A 23,132-nucleotide genomic window follows, 5' to 3' on the forward strand; every position below is an offset into this window, starting at 1 on the left:
ACCAGGTACCTGTGCAAGAATTGATCATGCAGCCCCCTCCTCCTTGTGTGCACAGCACCCCCCCAATAACAGACCCCACACACTCAACCTTGGCCCTCGTGTAGGCACCTCTTGCCTGTGTGGCCTGATGTTGCCTATAGCAGTGTCCCTATTAAACTTTCCTAAACCCCTCTCAGACGCTGGTAATTCTTTACCAACCCAAGTAACTAGCCCGCCATTGTGCCCACAACACCTGAAAGAGAATTGGCTAAATTATGCAGATTGATGATGCAGGTTAATTTGCTATAAAGGTGAAATCAAGGTTTACAAATAAAAGCAACATACATACTCACGGCAGGACTAAGAACTCACACGGATAACTAAGACCCTCCATGCGCATCCCACTGTGGCCTCAGGGCCTTTGCGCTGGCTGCTCTTTCAGCCAGGATCTCTCTCTGCCTGCTTCTTAAACACCTCCAGGAATCTGCTCAAATGTCCTCCCTGACCTTATTTTTCTCCATGGAACATATCACCTCCGGACACTGTGCATATTTTACTTAATTTTCTCTGTGTCCCCCACCTGGCTGTCTGCTGCATGAGAATGGAGACCTGCCTGCTTCACTACCTGCTGTGCCCGGTATCTGGAACCCGCCCAACACACAGTAGGACGTCAGCGAATGTGTGACGGGTGTGTGATCACTGTAGGCCACAGACAAAAGTCTTCCCAGCAGTGATGGTAAGAGTCATTCATTCTCTACTTACTGAGCCCTACTGTGCACTGGATACTGACCTGGGTGGGAGGCATGCAGTGGATGAGACACAGTGAGCACACACTTCATGTTAGCAGGGACACGTGCTCTGGAGAGCACACAGGGCTGGGGGAAGTCAGGAGTGCAGGAGTGGAGGAGAAGAGGGCCAGGTGGAGACAGTGGTGGCAGAAGAGACAGAGAGGTGGGGCCCAGGTCTTGCAGGGCTTGATGGCTCCTGTGAGGGCTTTTCCTCAGGGCAGCGGAACCATGGCTGGGCGTGGAGCAGGGGCCCGGGTCCTGAATGCTATGCAGGAAATGGAGAAGGTGTCTGCTGGGGAGATGTGCGTGGAGGAGGCTGTCCCTGTAGACTGTGCAGGCAGGGAAGGCTCCTCTGAGGGGGTGACATCTGAGCTGAGCCCTTGTATGGACCGTGTTTCCACCTTCTGTAGACTGGATTCTTTTGTCTGCCCTGCAGGCCTATGCAAGACACACCCTTTTCTCAGTCACCTGGACTTGGCCTCCTGCCTCCCTTGTGGGCCCTCCCACCCCAGAAGGAGTCCTTCTAGATCTAACGCACTACCTCCTCCACTGGACTGGGACTCACACTGAGCCACTGTCCACCTGCCCAACTCACCCAGAGTCAAGTCCAGACACTTGGGGGAGCCCCTCCACCCTAGAGCCCATGAACTTACTCAAATGGCCAGTCCTCAGCCTGCTCACATGCCTCACCCTCCCCTCCTGCAGAAACCCTGTGACAGATCCTGTCCACAGCACCCTGCTCCTCCAATCCTGACCCCAGGCTTTCCCATGGTGTGTGACCCTGCATGGGGTGCAGTCCCCTCCTCCAGTCTGGTGAGTAGAAACTACCTTTTCTTTGTTCTTTTGTTAATATATTTATTTTTTAATTTTTATTTTATTGAGTTATAGTCAGTTTGCATTGTTGTGTCAATTTCCAGCATACAGCATAATTTTGTCAATTGTGTTCACTTTTTCAAGAAACCATCTCTTGGCTTGATTTTTTCAAATTTTTCTAATTTCTCTATTTTATTTATTTCCTCCCTGATCTTTATTATTTCCTTCCTTCTGCTTACTTTTGTTATTTTTTGCTCTTCTTTTTCTAATTCTTTTAGGTGGTAAGTTTGATTGTTTATTGCAGTTTTTCCTCTTTTTTGAGGTAGACCTGATTCTCTCGCTATAAACTTCCTTCTAAGCACTGCCTTTTCTGGATCCCATAGGTTCTGTGTGGTTGTGTTTTCATCATCATTTGTCTCACTGTGTTTTTTTATTTCTTCTTTGATTTCATCATCCACCCATTTTTTTTTTAAAGTAGTATGTTGTTTAATCTCCATGGTGTCATTTATTTCTCCTTTATTTTTCTGTAGTTAATTTCTAGTTTTATAGTATTGTGTTCAGAAAAAGTTGCTTCAAATATTTTCTATCTTCTTTAAATTGTTAATGCTTCTTTTGTGCCAAAGTATATGATCTATCCTAGAAAATGTGGTACGTGCGCTTGGGAAGAATGTATATTCTATTTTAGGGAAATATAATGTTCTGAAAATATTAACCAAGGCAAATTGTTCTATTTTATCATTTAATTTCTATGTTGTCTTATTAATTTTATGTATGGAAGATCTGTCCAGTGATGTTAATGGATAGTTAAAGTCTTCTACCATGACTGTATTCCGATCAAATTTTCCCTTTTTATCTGTTATGTATTTAGGTGCTCCTATGTTGGGTTCATATATGTTAATGAGTGTAATATCTTCATCTATGACTCCTTTAATCATTATAAAATGTCCTTCTTAATCTTTCTTTATAATCTTTGTTTTAAAGTCTATTTTATTTGAAATCACTGTTGATATTCCTGCCTTCTTGTCATTTCCATTTTTGTGGAATATCTTTTTCAATCCTCTCACTTTCAATCTATTTGTGTCCTTCTCCCTAACGTGGGTCTCTTGTATACAGTGTATTGTAGATACTTGCTTTATTATCCACTCTACACTCTATATCCTTTGATTAAAGCATTTAGTCCATTGACATTTATAATAATTATTGATAGATATGTGTTTATTATATTTTGAACTTTGTTTTGCAATTGATTTTGTATTTCCTCTTTGTTCCTTTCATTTTCTTTTTGTGGTTTGATAATTTTCCTTTTTATTATATTGGTGTCTTCTTAGTTTTGTGACTCTGTTGTAACTTTTTGGCTTGTGGTTACCCTACTTTGTACATATATTAACCCATTACTATATCTGTTTGTTTTAAACAGATAGTAATATAAGCTCAAACTCATCCTACCAAGAACAAAAGAGAGAGAGAGAGAGAGAAAGAAACCTGTACATTTTCTTGTTCGCCTCCCCCACCCTTAATGATTTAGATGTCCTCTTTTATGATTTCATGTTTATTCTGTTGTAATTCATTGTAGCAATCACCTTTCCAATCATGGTTTTCTCCTTTTTGTACCATCCTGCTTCTTTTCTGTTTAGAGTAGGTCTTTCAATATTTCCTTTAGCATAGGTTTAGTGTTGCTAAATTCTTTTAGTTTTTGCTTGTCTGTGAAGTTCTTTATCTCTCCTTCTATTCTAAAGGATAGCCTTGCTGGATAAAGTATCGTAGGCTGCATCATTTTTTCATTCAGGACTTTGAATATTCCTTGCCCCTCCCTTCTGGCCTGTACTGTTTGTGTAGAGAAATCAGCTGAAAATCTTATGGGGGTTCCCTTGTATCTCATTCTTTGTTTTTCTCTTGCTGCCTTTAGAATCATTTCCTATTCTCAACCCTGGTCATCCTAATTGTAATATGTCTTGGTGTGGGTCTGTTTGGGACCTCCTTGTTTGGGACGCTCTGTGCTTCCTGTACTTGGATATCTGATTCCTTCTTTAGGTTTGGAAGTTTTCAGTCATGATTTCTTCAAATACCTTTTCAATCCCCTTTGTTCTTTCTTCTCCTTCTGGGACCCCCATTATGAGTAGGTTGGCATGCTTTATGTTATTCCATAGGTCCCTTATATTGCTTTCATTGGTTTTTATTTGTTTTCTCTCAGCTGTTCTGTTGTCCTGTCTTCTAAGTCACATATTCATTCCTCTCAATTATCTAGCCTACATTTTACAGCCTTTAGCTCAACTCTCATCTCAGCAAATGAGTTTTCCAATTTTCACTGGCTCCTCTTTAGAGTTTCAATTTCGTTTTTTGACATATTCTCTGTCTCTATAGACAATCTCTTTTAGTTTCTTCAGTACTTTGATCACTCCTTTCTTGAAATCATCTAGTAGACTATCAATGTCTATTTCATTGATTGTTCTTTCAGGGGATTTATCTTGTTCTTTTAATTGAGAGAGGTGGCTCTGCTTCTTCATCTTGCTTATATCTCTCTGGCACTATGGCTTATGGAGTATCAGTTATCTACTGTCGTCCTTTAGGAGTTTATTTATTTATATAAAGTGGATGCAGAAATAAAACTAAACACAAAGAAATTAGTTTTAAAAGCAGTATAATCAATAACAGAAGAACATATTGAAACAAGATAACAATTGAGTTGGGATGAATTTTTAAAACATTAAAGGAAGAAAAATATTTGAGAACAGAGTATCATCATAACAGAAGAACAAAACAAAGATAAAAATGAAATTGGACAAATTGAAAGATAATAATATTAGTATTTTAAAAGAAAATTTTAAAAGGGATTAAAAATAGAAATATAAAAATTATTTAAGAAGTAACATTTAAAAAGTAAAAGAAAATGGAACAGAAAAAGAAGAGAGGATGTTCCCGTGGAGATTGTGTGCCCTTAATAATTTTATCAAGAGGTCTTTCTTAAATAAGTGTGGTTGCCAAGTCTTACTTCTGTGCCTTTTGTCTGTTATCCCTTTGGTTACGGATGTGGCCGTTAACCTGTTAACCAGAGCCTACCCTGGCTATTGAATGGGGACTCCTATTTGTTTTGTGGTTGTCACAGCTCCTGCCCCTGCCTTGTTTCATGAACTCAGCTCATTGGTTCCAGAGACCCTCTGGTCACACCCTTGGTCTGTGCTGCTCCCAGTGCCTGGAGGTAGATATGTCACATCTCCTCCCAATGCTGCATCTTGGTGCTGCTCTCCTGCATGGTAGGTGGGCAGGGTGTGCCCCTTCCCAATGCCATGTCCAGGTGCAGCAGTCCTGCACAGTAGTTGGGTTGGTTGCTACCCTGTTCAGTGCTACTCCCCACTCCACATCTGTTCCACACTCTGTAGGTGGGCTTGAGGCAAATGGCCACACCAGCCCTAGTCCCTGCTCTTTGCCAGAACTCTGCTCCTTGTTCATTTGTCTTAGAGGTGCGAGTTCATAGACGCACCAGGACAGAACCTTCCTATATGTCTGGGGATGTAAACAAGTCTCAGTCCCACCTATGAGGCTGCAGAACTGCCAGGTACATATTCAGGTTTCAACCCTGCCTCTGCCTGGGTGGGTATGATGGCTGTGGCTGAGCCTCATCTCTCTTCTTCTGAGAAATCACCAGTTATGTTGCTGTGGGTCAGCAGAGACAAAGGACAAATCTCCCCTTCCCTCAGGCAAGCCAGCAGTGTTGCTTTGCTTTATTTTTTTTTCTTATTTTATGGGGGCCCCAGGCTGTTCTGATCTGTATACAATCCAAGCAGTTGTCCACAGCACACTGTAGTCCCCCAGGGTTACCTCTGTACAGTCAACCAGAGTCTGCCTGGATCCAGCAGCCTGTCCCTTCCCATCCCTAATTCACTTCTAGGTTTGGGGGTTGTTGACACACTTTGTGCCCATATAACTTAATTCTGTCAGTCAAGGGCGGTTCTGTACACATCTGAGCCTCAGAGGTTCCCTGTCCATCCTGCTGACCTCTCTGTTGGAAAGGGGGAGACCCAGCCAACCAGCACTATCCCTCGTTTGCTGCTCCCTCTTCAAAGGACCAACCCCAAGCCATTTTGCATTTCTTCCTTCTTTTTTCCGTTTCTCCTACCAGATTGGTGGCACATTTTGTCTCTTGAAAATGGCAATGTTTTATCAAAGTTCAGCAGATGTTCTGAGTGGATGGGTGTGTCTGTGAATGTCAGTCTTGGTGTATTTATTGGAGAGGATAAGATACAAGTATCCTTCTACTCCACTATCTTGGCCTTTCTCCAAGAATATGCACTCTTAATAATTTTGTCATAAGGTTGTTTTTAATTATGGGTGGTTGCCAAGTCTTCCTTCCATGCCTTTTGCCTGTTATCCCCTTTGTTGGTGGTGTGGCTGGTGTTCTGGTGACCTGAGTCTGCCCTGGCTATTGAGCAGGAGCTCCTTTTTTTCCTGTGGTTGTCACACTCCTGCCCATATCCTGCTGTGAAAACTCCACTTGCTGGTTCCAGAGGCCCTCCAGTCGTGCTCCTGGTCTGTGTCCCAGCATCAGTTTGTGGGTGGTCTGCACCCCCACCAGATGTCTGGTCCCAGCACCACACTTGTGCAAGGTAGTTGGCAGGTAGCTCCCCTGCCACATTAGGTCCATGCATCATAGGTGGACTCAGAGAAAACAGCTGCACTAGCCCTCACCCCTGCTCTGTTCCAGAACACTGCTTCTTGTCCATTTGTCTTAGAAAAGCCAATTCAGAGAGGCATCGGTGTGTAATGGTCCCCTCTGCTTGGGACTGTAAACAAATCTCAGTCCCACCTATGAGGTTGTGGAGCCCCTAGGTAGGGATTCGGCTTTTGACCCCTCCTTCACCTGGGAACCATGAACCAGAAAATATGGTGGCTATGGCTGAGCCTTGACACTCTTCTCCCAAGAAGTCTCCAATAATGGCACTGTGGGTCTGTGGACACAAAGGCTACGGATCCCCTTCCCCCCAGGGCACACCAGCAGTGTTGCTTTGCCTTTTTTTTTTTTTTTGGATTTTATGGGGGACCCAGGCTGTTCTAATCTGTATACTCTCCCAGCCATGGCACACAGAACATTGCAGTCCCCCAAGGTTTCCTCTGTACAGTCAGCCCGAATCCTCTGCTCGACTCAGACAGCCTGTCCCATCCCTCCTCTGCTGGTTCACGTCTAGGGCTGGGGATCATTGGGACTCTTTGTGCCCAATTAACTTAGTTCTGTCAGTCAAAGGCTATTCTATACAGATCCGAGCCGCAGATGTTCCCTCTCCATCTTGCTGAACTCGCCATTGGAGTTGGGTAGACCCAGTGTATTAATGCTATTACCCTTTTGCAGCTCCCTCCTCATTGGAATGGTCCTGAACTATTTTCCTTTTTCTTCTTTTCTCCTACCAGATTTGTGGAAAATTTTATCTTTTGAAGAAGGCAATATTCTGTCAAAGTTCAGCAGGTGTTCTGGGTGGTGGGTGTGTCTGTGGATGTCACTCTTGGTGAATTTGTGGGAGAGGGTGAGCTCTGAGCATCTTTTTTACTCCACCATCTTTCCTCCTCCTTCACTTTTTCTTTTGATTGGAACACTTAGTCCATTGACATTTATAGTAGTTATTTTATAGATGTGGTTTTATTGCCATTTTGAAATTTGTTTTCCAGTTGATTTGGTATTTCTTATTTGTTACTTTCTTTTAATTTTTTTTTTTCATTTTTGTCATATGATAAATTTCTTTTCTATAAGCTTGGTTTCTTTTTGGGTTTTATGACTCTTTATATACTTCTGATTTGTGGTTATCTTGTCTTTCAAGTATGGTAACCCCTTACTTCATCTGTTTGGTTTTAGTTGATAGTCATGTAGGCTCAAGTGCATCCTAAAAAGAAAGAAGACAAAAAGAAAGAAGAAAAAAAAAAAAGGGAAAAAAATCTATATTCTCTTGCTCTCCTCTTTCACCTTTTATGATTTTGCTATTCTCTCTTTCTTTCTTGCTTTCTTTATTGACTTACTGACTTATTTATATCTTCATGTTTTCCCTTGCAATTCACTGTATTTATTGCATTTCCAATTATGGTTTCCTAATTTCTATAGCTTCCTGTTTATGTTTTATTTAGATTAGAACTTTCAATTTTTTTTAGCATAGATTTAGTACTGCTGAATTCTTTTAGTTTTGCTTGTCTGTGAAATTCTTTCTCTCTCTGTTCTAAAGGAGAGTCTTTCTAGATAGAATATCCTAGTTTGCAGCCTTTTCTCATTCAGGACTTTGAATATATCTTGCCACTCCCTTCTGGCCAGAAGTTTTTATGTAGAGAAATCTGTTGAATGCTTATGGGGCTCCCTTTTAACTAACATTTTGTTTTTCTCTCACTGCCTTTAGAATATTTTCTTTATCTTTAACTTTAACCATTTCAATTATAATATGTCTTGGTGTAGGTCTGTTTGGTTTCTTCTTGTTTGGGACCCTCTGTGCCTCCTGTACTTGGATAATTCTTTCCTTCTTAAGGTTTGGAAAGTTTTCAGTCATGATTTCTTTAACTATCTTTTCAATCCCCTTTTCTCTTTCTTCTCCTTCTGGGACCCACTATTATGCATAGGCTGGCGCACTTTATATTATCTTGCTTTAATTGGTTTTTATTGGCTTTTATGTCTGCTGTATTGGGTTATTTCTTTTATCTTGTCTCCTAAGTCATTTATTCATTCCTCTGCATTATCTAGTCTGTTTTTGATTGCCTGTAGTTGAATTTTCTATTTTTAACTAGCTCTTCTTTATAGTTTAAATTTTCTTTTCAAAGTTTTCTGTCTCTATTGATAGTCTCTTTTAGTTCTTTCAGTGTGTTGATGATTCCCTTTTCGAAGTCTAGTAGACTATCAGTCTATTTTACTGTTTGTTCTTTCAGGGGATTTCTCTTGTTCTTTTAATTGAAAGTGGTTCCTCGGCTTCTTTATTTACTTATATTTCTCTGGCTCTATGTATTTCTTCTAGACCCGTTTCTGAGCTGTGGTGTGTAGTAGGCAGGGTGGGAGCACTTCAGTTGTGAAGAAAAATAGGCAGGAGATTTCCACTGGGGAGTTCCCTCTGTGGTGTTGTCTGTCACTTGTTATGCAGACTTACAAAGTACTATTTGTTGATGTTGGCTTTATCCCTGCTTTAGCTTTGGGAATGTCAGCCACCTACTCTGGTGCCCCTCAGGTTCTGAGCCCCAGGAAACATCAGTGCAGATCCAGCAGTGTCAGTCCCTTGGACCTGCCTTAGCAAGTGTGTAGTCACACACATGAATTTGTGGTCCACTACAGGTTCAGCTCAAACCCCAATCCCGCATCCACATATGGAACCATACACCACCCCGTTTTAAATACCCTCACTGGCCACCCTTCTTGAGTCAGAACTCCACTCACTACCTGTAAGTCCCAGAGGTGTGGATCCACAAAGTGACCAGAGAGAGCAAATCCACCCTCTCTGCCTGGGGCTGTAAACAAATCTCAGTCCCGCCTGTGAAGTTGCAATGGCACAGGATATGGATTCAACATTCAGCTCTGCCTTTGTGCAGCAGTGTTGGCTATGACCAAGCCCCATTTCTCTTCTCATGAGAACACACCAACAATGGAGCCAAGTGGAGAAATTGACTTTGGCCCAGCCATGCGTCATTCCTCCCCCATTATACCAACATTGGTGCTTTTTTATGAGAGTTTCAGTCTGTTCTGTTCCACACACACACACACACACACACACAGCCAGAGCTCACACTGACCTCTAGTTTCCTGATGCTGCCTCTCTGCAGTGTGACCCAGCCCTCTGCCTGGGCTCTTCACTGACTCCAGTAGCCAGTCCTGGCTCATCCCTGCTAGTTCATGTCTAGGGCTGGTCATCACAGGGACCCTCTGTGTCAGTATTCCCCAGTTCTGCCTGCCATGCAGTTGCCACTGTCTCCTCCAAACCTTGGAAGCTCTGCTTCTTTCCTAGCTGATCTCCCAGCTAGAGAGGTTGTGTCCCAGTGTGAGGGTGCCTTTCTTCCTATGCTACTTTTTCCCTGCAGGATCAGTCCTGCACTGAATTTGTCTTTCTTCTTTTTATTCCTTACCATATTTTGTGAGAATCTTCCTGTATTTCAAAATGAGAGACACTGTGCCAGAGTTCAGGAGGTTTCTGTGCAATTCAATGTTCTTGTAGATGTAATTCTTTGTGTATTTGTGGGAGAGGTCAAGCTGTGAGTCTGTCTACTCTGTCACTTTGGCTCCTTCAAATTTTAAAATAGGGCTAGGTCTTTCTTAATTACTCTCAACAAGCTGTTGTAGTTTCCAGTGTACATGTCTTGTAATTTTTCCTTGCCTCTATTGGATGCTGATTCAGAACATACACAACCTTCTAGAGAAACCTGTCCCACCCTGCCATTTGCTGCCAACTAGCTGGCCTGTGTCTGAGTCACCAAAAGGTTTTGTTCTTTATCTGATTCTTCATTCTTTAGAATTTATCATTTTACTCTCATAAATGCTGATGGTACTTGTAACAAATACTTTAAAATAAAAATAATAAACTTTATGCTGTGGATTCAATATGAATGAATCTCAAGTAACATATGCTTTAAATACCTTAGAATTAGTAAAGCAATATAGATACATTATGAACACTTGAAATGTTGCCTAAAGGAAAAGTGCAGAGATTTGCAAATCCCACCCCCAGAAGTGACCGTCATGAATGGCTTGGTGAACATCTCTCAGTCTCTATCTCTCTTATTCTCTCTGCCTCTGTCTCTCACACACCACAAGATTCATTTACATCTATGATGATTTGACACATATGTGGTCATAGATGGCATCTGGGATGTAGATGATGGATTAACAAGCATCCAAACTGAGGGCTTCCTTGACATCAGGTAAAGACCTAGCACTCATTTTTCCAGCTGCACAACAATCATTCCTCCATGTGAACCAGAACTGATGAATCCCACCCCGTCTCCATGAACATTAGTGTTGCTTCCAGTCTCCTACTAGTTAAACCAGAACTGTGATCAACATCCTTGAAAAGACGTCTTTGAAAAATTGTGCAAGAATTTTAGTATGATCAACACTAAGCATCAGCACTACTCGGAAAGGGGTGAACTTGTGGAACTGTAATTCATCCTGCATACTGTTCTCCCAGAGAGGAGTGTCTGCTCACTCTTCCCTCCAGGGGATCTACTGTGGCCTCTGCCTCCTCATGTTGTCACTAGAGCTGGTTGTCACCAGGCTAAAGTCCTGCCAGTGTGATGGTGACCAATGCTGTCTCCAAAGTGTGTACATCTGTATGCATCCTCACTTGAGAGGTCAAGCACCTCTAATATACACTGGCCACCTGCATTGCCTCTTGTTGGAATTGCATGTGTTTTTTCTGTTTCTGTTTAGAACACAGTGTTTCAAGAAGTTTTTGGACCACAGGGATGTGAAACCTTTCTCTGACTTTAGGTTATGAAAAATGATTTTTCCAGGTTGTGGTTTGTCTTTCATGGCTTTTGAATATTATTATTTTTTATTTTGTAGGTTATGTTTTGCCACAGGAAGAGCTAAGCATCTCCCTTCTGGCTCTGGTTTCACATATAGAATAGCAGTGCCTATCTCGAGATTATGCACATAGTTTCTAAAAATTTTCATTTTGTACATCTCATGTTTAATCCACCTGGGTTTCCCTTTCAAATAACCAAAATGCTACTTCAAGTAAAAAAAAAAAAAACCAGTCCCTTGTTAAAATATGAGAGCAGACACAAACAGCCACCTTTTGTATGATTTCATTGATAGGGAACATCCAGGGTAGGGAAAGACACACAGAAAGAAATAGGATTAGGGCTTGTCAGGGGCTAGGGGAGGGAGAAAAGAGAATGTGTGGTTTGGATACAGGGTTTTATTATGAGGAAAGAAACAGTCTGAAACTAGACAGTGATGATGGTTACACAGCATTGTGAATGCACTTAATGCTCCTGAATTGCACAATTTAAAATGGAAAAACATCTAAATTTTATTATTGTAAACTTAAAACATAAAAATAGATGATACTCTAAATGACATGAAAGAAAACAAGGAAATTACAGAAAAAACAAACAAAAATGATGCCAGGAGAAGGGAAGTAAAGTTTGGGTCTGGGAGTGGGTTGATTCTGAGAATTAGATGACAGTGTTGGTGTTTGCAGAGGCATCTCAGCCCGTAGGGGTGGTGATGCCTGAATTGGCTCTGGGTCTCATAGAAGTGTGTGTTTAGGTGCAGGAGGAGCTACAAGATCAGGCTCAGGGTCTCCCTGCAGGACTGGTAAAGTAACCTGTCTCTAGGTCTCCTGTAGGGCTAGTCTTACAGTCTCCCTGCAGAGCTGGTGGGATGTGATACGGTTCTGTGTTTTTTGCAGGTGCAGGTTCGGGTTCCCCTGCAGAGTTGGTAGAATGGGACCCAGTCCTGTGTCTCATGCAGGATCCAGCTCAGGATCTCATGCAAGACCAGGCTCAGGGTCTCCTTGTAAGACTTGTGGAATGAGACCCCATCCTTTTTCTCCTGCAGCAGCAGATTCATGGTGTCCCTGCAAGGTTTTGCAATTTCACCCTACTCTGTATCACCTGCAGGAGCAGGCTCAGACTGTCCCTGCTGGGTTGATGGAATATGACAAATCTCTGATTCTCTTGCAGAAGCAGGCTCAGGGTCCCTCTACAGGGCTAGTCAATTTTGTTCCAGTCCTAGGTCCCTTGCAGGTGCAGGATTGGGGTCTTCTTTCAGGGCTGGTGAAATGTGACTTAGCTGTTGGTCTCCTGCAGAAACAGGCAGAGTTTCTCCCTGCAAGCCTTGTGGAATGAGACCCAGTGCTGGGTCTCCTACAGGAGCATGCTCGGGGTCTCTATGCAGGTCTAGTGGAATTGGACCTGGCTAATGGTCTCCCTGCAGTGCTGTTGGAATTGGTCCAATTCTTAGGTGTCTTGAAGGTGCAGGCTCTAAGTCTCCCTGCATTGCTGGTGAAATGTGAGCCAGTTGTGGTTCTCCTGAAGGAACAGTCTCAGGGTTTCCCTGCAGGGCTGGTGGATGGGACATAGTCCTGGGTCTCCTGGAGGAGCAGGCTCTGGGTCATTTTAGAGCTGTTGCAATATGACCAATCTCAGGTTCTCCTGCAGGAGTAGGCTCGGGGCCTTCCTGCAGGGCTAGTGGATTTGGACACGGCTCATGGTCTCCCTGCAGTGCCATTGGAATTGGTCCAATTCTTGGGTCTTTTGAAGGTGTAGGTTCTAAGTCTCCCTGCATTGCTCATGGAATGTGACCTGACTCTGGGTCTTCTGCAGGAGCAGGCTGATAAATTACCTGTAGGGCTGGTGGAATGTGACATGGCTCTTAGTCTCCTGCCAGAGCTGATTCAATGTCTTTCCACAGGGCTGGTAGAATTGGCCCCAGGCCTGGGTCTCCTGCATGTGCAGGCTCAGGTATCCCTGCAGGGCTTGTGGAATGTGACTGGGTTTCTGTTTCCTTCAGGGGCAGGCTCAGACTCTCCTTGCAGTGTTGCTGGAATGGCACATGGCTCTGAGTTTCCTGTAACAGCAGTCTTATGTTCTTCCTACAGGGCTAGTGGAATATGACTCAGACCTTGGTCACTTGCAGGAGCAGGCTAGTTTTCTCCCTGCTGGGATGGTGGAATCAGACCCTGTCCTGGGTCTTCTGCAGAAGCAGGCTCCAGGTCTTCCTGCAGGGCTGTTGGAACATGACCCCATCACTTGTTCTGCTTCAGGAATAGGCACAGGGTCTTCTTGCAAGGATAGTGTAATTGGACCCAGCTCAGGGGTCACTACAGGGCTGATGGAATGTGACCTGGCTCTGTGGTTCCTGCAAGTGTAGGTTCTGTGTCTCCCTTCAGGGTTGGTTTAATGGGACACATTCCTGGGTCTCCTGTAGAAGTAGGCTCAGAGTCTCCCTGCAGGGCTGATGGAATGGGACCCATCTCTGGGTCACCTGCCAGAACAGATTTGGACTCTACCTTCAGGCTGGAGGAATTGGGCCTGTTCTTGCATTTCCTGCAGGAACAGGCCTTGGGTCTTCCTGGAAGAATACTGTAATATGACCCATCTCTGGTTCTCTTGCAGGAGAGGCTCATGGTCTCCCTAGAAGGTTAGCAGAATTTGTCCCATTCCTTGGTCCAAGGCTCAGGGTATCCCTGCAAGGTTGGTGGAATGGGACCTAGTCCTGTGTCTCCTGCAGCAGCAGGTTCTGTTCTCTTTGCAGGGCTGGTGGAATGTGACTCCACTCTGTAGTATTTTTTGCAGATGCAGGCTTAGGGACCCCACCAGAACTGATGGCTCTTAGTCTCCTATGGGAGCAGGTGAGGGATTCCCTGCAGAGCTGGTGGAATTCGTCCCAGTCCTCAGTCTCTTGCAATTGCAGGCTCAGTGTCTCCCTGCAGGGTTTGTGGAATATGACTTGGCTGTGGGTATCCTGCAGGAGAAAGCTCAGTGTTTCCGTGCAGGGTTGGTGGAATGAGATCTAGTTCTGGCTCTTCTACAGGAGGAAGCTGGGGTTCTCCCTGGAAAGGCTGATGGAATTGGACTGGGATGTCTGTCTCCTGCAGGAGCAAGCCTAGGGATTACCTGCAGAGCTGGTAGAATGTCACACAACTCTTGTTCTTCTGCAGGAGCTGGCTCATGTTCTCTGTGAAGGGCTTGGTCTCCCCCAGGAGCAGGTTTGTAGTCTCACTACAGGGCTGGTGTTATGTGACCCGCTCTGTGTTTTCTGCAGATGCAGTCTCAGTGTTTGACTGCAGGTTTCGTGGAATGGGACGAAGTCCTGGGTTTCCTGGAGTAGCAGGCTCACAGTCTCCCTTCTGGGGTATTGGAATGTGACCCAGTCATGTGTTTCCTGCTGAAGTGGCCTCAGGATATCCCTGCAGGGCTGTTGGAATTGTACTTTGCTCTGTATCACCTGCAGGATCAGGTTTGTGCTCTCCCAGCAAGGCTGGTGGATTTGGACCTATTCCTGGGTCTCCTGCAGGAGCAGGTTTTCAGTCTTCCTGCAGGGCTTCTGGAATATGACATATCTCTAATTTTCCTGCAGGATCAGGCTTGTGGGTCACCCAGCAAGGCTAGTGGAATTGGACCCACTTCAAGGTCTTAGTGCATGGTTGATGGAATGGGACCCAGTCCGGGGTCTCCTGCAGGAATTGGCTCAGAGTCTCCCTGCAGGACTGGTGAAATTGGACCCATTCCTGAGTCTCCTGCAGGAGGAGGCCCTGCATCTTCCTGGAGGGATGGTGGAATATGACAGAGATCTGGTTCTCCTGCAGGAATAGGCTCAAGGTCTCCCTACAAGGCTAGTGGAATTGGACACATTCCTGGATCCATTGCAAGTGAAGGCTTGGGGTTCTTCCTACACAGCTGGTGGAATGTGATTTGGCTCTGAGTCTCCTGCAGGAATAGGCTCAGGGTCTCCTTGAAAGATTGGTGAAATGGGACACAGTGCTGTGTCTCTTGCAGTAGCAGGCTCAGGTTCTCCCTACAGTGTTGGTAAAATTGGACCTGGCTCTAATTCAACTGCAGTAGCAGACTGAGGGTATACCTGCATGGCTGGTTTAGTGTGAAGGAACAGCAAGTCTTAATACATTGGCCCACTACTGGGAAAAGTATAAACAGGGCTTGGTGCATGGTCTCTTGTATTGTCTGAAAAAGCCCCTTGAGATGTGTTGATTCTGATGACATCTTCCAAGAACTTGAACACTTTTAGAATCTCTGCCAACTCATCTTGTTTAGACTGAAGGAATCTGCCTTTCATCAGTTCTTGGAATAGAGATCAACACAAAATGAAAGAGGGAAGAAAAAATTACCAATCTATCTATTGAGAAATCAGCTGAAGACATTAGAAAGTTCTCTTGCAATGCACTTGTTTCTATTTTGGTGCATTTAGAATCATTTCTTTATTATCAACTTTGTCCATTTAAATTAGTATATATATTGTTGTAGGCCTACTGGGGTTCATAATGCTTGGACCCTCTGTGCTTCCTGTGTTGAGATAGCTGGTTCTATCTTTGGTTTAAGAAAATTTCAGTCTGATTTCTTCAAATATCTTTTCAAACCATTTGTCTTTCTTCTTTTCCATGTGGGATCCCTATGAGTCATAGACTGGTATGTTTTCTCTTATCCCAGGTTTCAGTTGCATTGCTTACATTGGTTTTCACTTGCTTTTCTATGTCGTGTTCTGACTGAGTGATTGCGGTTATCCTGCTTTCGAAGTCACTTATTTGTTCCTCTGCATTATCTAGTCCGATTTGGACTGTCTTTAGCTTAGCTATTCTCACCGTTGAGTTTTCTGATTCTATTTGGCTCATCTAAAGTGTTTCTCTTTCCATTTATACTAGCCTGCATTTGTATTCATAGACTCAAGATTTCCTTCAGTGTTTTTATGTCCTCCCTTTTCAAGTCATGTTCTAGTAAATTTTGGTCTAATACATTGTATGTTCTTTCAGGAGACTCCTGTCTTTTGAAAATTTGCAATGGTTCTTTTAATTTTATTATATCTCTCTATCGCTATGGGTTAAGGATTATCAGTTATCTATTATAGACTTGAACAGCTTTTGTAAGTGAAATCATTTCTGTGCACATTTAGTATTAATGCTGTGAGGATTGTTTTTGGTATGTAATGATGCCATGCATTCCTTCTGTGTCTGTTGCCTGTTATATCTATGATTGCTAGTGTGGTTTTTGTTGTGGTGAATACAACCTATTCTAGTAAAGTTAGCAGAGTGTCATTTTGGTTAAATGCTTATCATAGCTCTGACAGTGCTGGGACTAGTAATTTTTGCTGGAATAGAGGCTTCCAAATGGTTTCTGGGCTGCCGGCTGGATATGTGGATGGGGAATGGTTCCAATACACTCTCATGGAAGTGCATTCGTCCTTACTATTGCCACGGAAAAGTCAAAATTTTATAATGGGTTCCCTCAGGTTCTCTGCAAACAAAAACAAAAGTGGAAACAAATCTAATGATGTCACACATTAGAACCTGTTGAAGCATGCAGTGCCACAGTTGGATCCTTAGTGTAGTACTGGGTCAGCACCACAACTATTGTTGCATTAGCATGTGGTAGTCAAGGCTGATGGAAAGGTTTCAAATTCACCTATTGTTCAGCAGATCTCTGCTGCAAGAACTCTTGCAATAAGGCATTGGTACTCAAAGGCAAGCATGAGGCATTTCAAAAACCTCTGCTTTGGACAATAAGAAATTTCAATCCTGCCTATGAAAGTTGCAGATCCTTGGGCTATAGAATCTGATTTCAACAATAAATTGCCCTGGATTCTAGAAACTAGATGAAGATGGCTCTGAATGAGACCCATTTCTCCTTTATGGAGAAAATGAGCAATTATACCGTGGATGTGGAAAGACTGTGACTAAGGCCCTGGGTTACTAAGATAATCCACAACACATATGCCAGCAGATTTAATATTAAGAGAGGACCCAGGCAGATCTGTTCTCTAGATAGTACCAACCACAACCCAAAACAATCTCCAAACCCCTGGGAATAAATTTGTGACATCAGCCACAGCCCTAACACACAGATTCCACAGGCAGTCCTAGCTCAAAATTAACAGGTGGAGTATTGGTCTGGGAATGAATTGCAGAGAAATTTTGTGATTATTGCTTTCAGATATGTCAACCAAACGTCCACTATGCACTCTTTTAACCCTCAGCACATTGTTTTCCATCTCAAATGGCCTGTCCACTTTAGAGTGTGCATTCCAGTAAAACACAGTTTCCCCTTTACTTTAGCAGATCCTAAAGCTTTTAATACTGATTTCAAACCCAAGGGCCACTGAATCCCTCAGACCAGATGCACGGCTTCTCTAGTTGAGCCCCACACGTGCTCTATTGGCAAAATGCCAAATTGATCCTGGGCCTGCAAGATGCAGTGAATGTGGCCATGGCACATATCGAAAAACTCAACCTCACACGCCAATGTGGTTGCTTTCTTACTGGGGTAACAGGTCGGTTTGCTCTATTGATAGAACCCACCACAACCCACAATGCACTCCAGATCCCTGAGACTCAGCGTGTGCCATTACCTGTAGCTCTATACCTCATTTTCCGCTGCCTCTGCTAGCTCAAATTGGCAGATCGGATCTTGGTCTCAGAATCAATTGTGGGGATATTTTGTGCTGATTTCTATGAGTTATGTCAGCCAAGCATCTGCTGTGCACTCTTCTAACACTCAGTGCATTACCTACAGTCCCATGTGTGCTGTCCGCTTGAGAGTGTGCGTCCAAGTAAAACAGAGTTTCACCTTTGCTGCTCCATCAGCAGAGGTCAGATCCTGCACAGATTTCCATTCTCTACTTTGCCTTCTCCTGCTTCCAGGTTTTCTGAGGAATCAGACTGTCTTTGGAAGTGACAGACCACTCTTCGGAAATTGTCCTGTGCCAAGGGCTGGGTGAGTGGAAGTTTACATTGCTGTGTACATGGGAGGGAGTGAGCGCAGGTTGCACTGGTTCTCTGCCAACTGGGCATCGATAAATCAACACTTTCCAGATGTAATTCACAGAAATATGATGTTTGTTTACCTCTGTTTTCTATAAAGCCATGGTTGGAGGGATTGTCCGAAGACTCCAATTTTGACATTGTGTTGATAACACAGTTGCAGTTTTTAAGAAGGTCAATAGAATTGATTTACATGTTTTGGGATTTAGATGAAAATGAAGTTAGTGTTTGAAACGTACTAAATTTACCTAGAAGTCAGACTTGTCAATTTTTGTAACATTATGTCAGCTCTAAGAAAAATGTAGACAGATAGAAAGTAAAACTGCAGTCCATAATGTTGAAGGGGACATGTCAACTCTTTACTATTGAAGCCTCCAACACCAACAGGAACAATGAAGTACCTATTGAAACCATGAAATAACCGAGAGACTGGTTTTCCGTTGTGCATGTGGTGCCCTATACTCCCAAAGACACATAATGTCCAATGTTGGCATTTCAAAGGGTAACATTCCTCTCTAGGAAAGTACAAGAAAAACCAAACAAAATATATACATTTAGGCTTGATTCCAAAAACATATACAGGCATTTTAGCTGTGAGAACCCTGCTGCAGTTATGCTAGGCTATTGAAAAGCAGGGGTTCTTCTATCAGTGATGAGAACGAATAATCATCCGATCATGTTGGGTAAAGCAATTTAACACAACCAAGTCTGCACCCCCAATATTTCGTGCACCCGGTGCTTGGCTGTAGAAAAAGACGGTCCACCAAAACTGTGTCTTTAAAGGATTTCACGGCTTTTACAGTTCAGGTCACTATCTGACATAATATTTACCTATACTGTCTTGAAACACTGAGGCCTAGTACATATTCAAGTTCAGTCAAAGATTCCTCTCACTTACCACACTCCCTTCACCCCAGACAAGACATAAACCCAGCATTTGCTGAATCTAGGGGAAGGTCATCATTTCTTGGTGTGAGCTAAGTATTCAATTCCCAACTATTTTAGGCGAGAGTATTTGACCTTTCAGGAGTTCACTGTTGTTCACAGAGTGTGAAGATGGAGGAACTCTGATTCTAGGAGGGGCTTGCTCTTCTCCTACTGGCTTCATTGCAGCTCAGGTTCTGATCATTTGAAATGGATGCCTGAGTGGAGGGAAGGGAAGAGCAAGTGCTTGATAGCAAGGCCCAAACCTGGGAAAAGGCTTACCTGGGCTTGGTGCATTTTGGTCTGAATGGTTTGTAAATGCCCCTTGGGACCTGTGGATTCTCATGACCTCTTCCAAGAACATGAGCGCTTTTATCATCTCTGCCATCTCTTCTCTTTTAGACGACAGGAATCTTGGAGCTGTTCTTGGAGCAGACAATTGAGTGAATTTCTCAAGTGCACGTTGACACTCCGAATGTTTCTGCCAGTAACACAGATGTTCAGTAGGTCTCATGAATGTCTTTCGAGCCTGGTATTATCTAGAGATGTCTCCATGCCGGTATTCTCCATTGTAGAGGAACAACTCTCATCAATATTTTCGCATCTCTCCTCAATCCGTGCAGCCAGCTTTTCTGCCAGCTTCTCTTCGTGTCTCCCATAAAGTCGACTTCAAAAGGACTGGGCAAGTCAGAAAGTACCTCGGAGCATCACCAGTAAGATGATGACAGGCAGATCTTCCACTGTCTGCCCTCTCAGGTTCTGGAAACTTACCCGTGAACTTAGGTCTTTGGGCAGCAGCATTATCTCGAACTTACACAGCGTCCCGAACAAAAGAACTAAGCCAATCTCCACAAAGGGCGGCAGCCCCTCCATCAAACTGATTCACCCACAGAATTCTGCCCAGTTACCTTGGATCCACCAGCCACAACAAGCCTCGCGGTACACACCAAGATTCCACCTAGAATCCAACCGGTAACTGCCATCCCCAATGGTTGCTGAATATTGTCAGTGTTGGGGGAGGGGCTGCATCAAACGAGAGGTTCCTAAGTTAAATGTGATTCTATCCACTAGCGTGTCACTGTCCTTTTATCTTCCCTCTTCCCTTTGGTTCAGATCTGTATATACAGAACACACGGAGGGAAGTGTGTCAATTTTTAGTTTATGGTATCACACGTCTTGAAACTTTCTAACAGCTCACAGTACACAGAGACCCCACTAAAGGAAACTCATGTTTGTGTAATATCCATTCAACCAGAATATATATCCGTCTGTTACTTTCTGCTGAAACACCCACGCTCTCAGTAAATGGATCCACTTTTTCATGGGGGCTGAAATTCCGAGAAATGAAACCAATCCCAATTTGCACTTTACTGTCTGACTCGTTTGCTCTTAGTACAGTTTTGCAGAGCTACTTGTCTTTGTTATAGGCTTATGCCGTTTCTTCTCTACTTAGGGTAGAATATGGCATTCATTCTTGCTGTTGGAAGAATTGTAAGTCTATATCACGGACTATGACCAAATCTTATTCAAAATCGGCATTTGGGTTAGGTCACGATATGCTCTTTTGAATCAATATTTATGAATATTAATGCACGCGTCTGTGTTCTGAATACAAGTGTGTTGAGTACATTTAAGCTGCGATACTGGGTCGGTGCGTGCTGAATGATCCTTGACATCACTTTGAGTATTTTGTTTTGAATACTCATGGTTTCTTTGTATATGTCAGCCAACCGTACCCTTTTGGTGTCTGTTTGTTTGTTTGATTGTTTGTTTGCTTGTTGTTGGTTTTGCAAACACTTTATACCATGCATCACTCCGTTTTCTTCAATCAGAAAGTCATATATGTGAATCAATTAAGATAGTGCTTAAAATCACCTATGATTTCCTGCTACCCTCTCCCATCTTATGGCTTTGATGTCCTCCTTGCCTTCTTCTTGTTTCTTGTTTGTAACTCACGCTCTTCTTGCCTTTCCCATAATGGATTTTCTTATTTCCATTTCATCTAGCTACTTTTGTATTCAGGGTAGAATTCTCAATCTTTCTTTTAGGAAAAGTTTTGAACTGCTGAATTCTTTTAAGCTTTGCTGGTCTGTGAATTTCCCTAGCTATGCCGTTATTAGAAATGGCAGTCATGTGGCATAGGCTACCCATGATTACAGCTTTTTCTCATTCAGGATATGGCCTATGTCCTTGCACTCCTCCCTGTTCTGCAATATTTCTGCCGATATATGAGTTGAAACCCCTCTGGAGGTACTGTTGTGACTAAATTGCTTTCCTCTAGATGCATTTTAAATCACTGGGGTGATCATGAACTTTGTTGATTTTAATTATACAGATGCAAGTAGGTCTATTGGGATTCCACCTCCTTTGAACGCTGTGTAGTTCCTGAAATCGTATAGATGATTCTTTCTTGTATTTCAGCATGTTTCAGTCTGACTTTTCTACAATTATCTTTTCAGGTTTTTTTTTGTTAATCTTGCTTTTCCATCTGGGACTCTTACGAATCATACTCTTTCATGCTTTGTCTTACCCGAGGCTTCAACAGCAATGTTAGCATTGGTTTGCACTTCCTTTTCTAAGCCTTATTCTGATCGAGGGATTTCTGTTCCCCTGTCTTCACAGTCTTTCACGAGTCCGTCTGCATTATCAAGTCTGCTTTGGACTGACTTTAGCCCTGGTATTGTCTCATCCTTGGGTTTTCTGGTATTATTTGGCTCGTTTTTAGAGTTTCTCTTCCCCTTTCCCGGTATACTGCCTTTTGTGATTCTGAGACACTGTTGTACTTCATGTTTTCCTCACCTCAGTTTTCAATACTTGCTCTGGTAGCGTTTTGCAGTCTGGATGTTTGAAAGCTTAATTTTTGGGCCTTCAAACTCTTTGGAAGTGAAAATGGTACTTCCTATTTCTTTTACTATACTTCTTTACATCTACTAGTCAAGTAATATCAGGTATCAAATATAGATTTCTAGGGCTTTGTTAAGTGAAAATTTTAGACCATTGTGTGTACAAACTTCCATGATATTTCTGTGAGGACAATTTTCCCTAGGCATTGATGCCATCCCCTGATCCTGTGTGTGTTGTCTGGTACATCTCTAATTGCTGGTGTTGCCTTTGTTGTGATGAGCACACCATATTATTTCAATTAGTAAAACTTCGTTTATTGCACTTACCTCACAATTCTGAAAGTGCAGAGTACACTTCCTCTTCTGGAAATGAAGCTTAAAGCTTTTCAGCTAGGCATTCTGCTGTACGTCAGATTGGAATCTTTCCAAAACAGCAAACTGAGAGTGCGCTTGTGCTTTCTATTGCCATGGGAATGTCCCAATGTTACCAGTTCTTCCCAGAGCTTCTCTGTCTACAGGAACACCAGTGGAAACGTATGTATGGATGTCATACATCAGGGCCTGCTGGAATGATCCCGCAGACCGCTCTTTGTGTCCTCTGTGCAGTACCATGTCAGTGCCATCCAAAATGTAGCATCTGCATTTGGGAGATAATGCTGAAGGAAATGCTTCAACTTCTCACGTTGTGGACTTTGACCACTCTTCCTTGATCCCTCATCCTTTGGTCATGGGTGCACGAATGCAACCACAGAGATGTACCGAATATTCCTCCTCAAACCAATCCGTAATCCCTATCCAGGTTAGGACTGTAGCAGATCCTAAAGCTTTTAATACTGATTTCAAACCCAAGGGCCACTGAATCCCTCAGACCAGATGCACGGCATCTCCGTTTGAGCCCCACACGTGCTCTATTGGCAAAATGCCAAATTGACCCTGGGCCTGCAAAATGCAGTGGATGTGGCCATGGAACATATCGAAAAACTCAACCCCACACGCCAATGTGGTTGCTTTCTTACTGGGGTAACAGTTCGGTTTGCTCTTTTGATAGAACCCACCACAACCCACAACGCACTTCAGATCCCTGAGACTCAGCGTGTGCCATTATCTGTAGCTCTAAACCTCATTTTCCGCTGCCTCTTTTAGCTCAAATTTGGCAGATCGGATCTTGGTCTCAGAATCTATTGTGGGGATATTTTGTGCTGATTTGTATGAGTTATGTCAGCCAAGCATCTGCTGTGGACTCTTCTAACACTCAGCGCATTACCTACATTCCCATGTGTGCTGTCCGCTTGAGAGTGTGCGTCCAAGTAAAACAGAGTTTCACCTTTGCTGCTCCATCAGCAGAG

At 43.2% G+C, this 23,132-nt stretch overlaps 1 long non-coding RNA gene across 1 annotated transcript; it reads left to right on the forward strand.

Moving 5' to 3' along the window:
* The first annotated feature begins 436 nt into the window (after window positions 1-436).
* Window positions 437-19,378, forward strand: LOC135320774 (uncharacterized). The gene is made up of 4 exons (XR_010380104.1): window positions 437-715; window positions 1,473-1,580; window positions 17,900-17,972; window positions 19,346-19,378. It is a non-coding gene; the product is annotated as an uncharacterized LOC135320774 (long non-coding RNA).
* The last annotated feature ends 3,754 nt before the right edge of the window (window positions 19,379-23,132 follow it).

Source organism: Camelus dromedarius, unplaced genomic scaffold, assembly GCF_036321535.1.
Source record: "Camelus dromedarius isolate mCamDro1 unplaced genomic scaffold, mCamDro1.pat HAP1_SCAFFOLD_121, whole genome shotgun sequence".
Taxonomy (NCBI): domain Eukaryota; kingdom Metazoa; phylum Chordata; class Mammalia; order Artiodactyla; family Camelidae; genus Camelus; species Camelus dromedarius.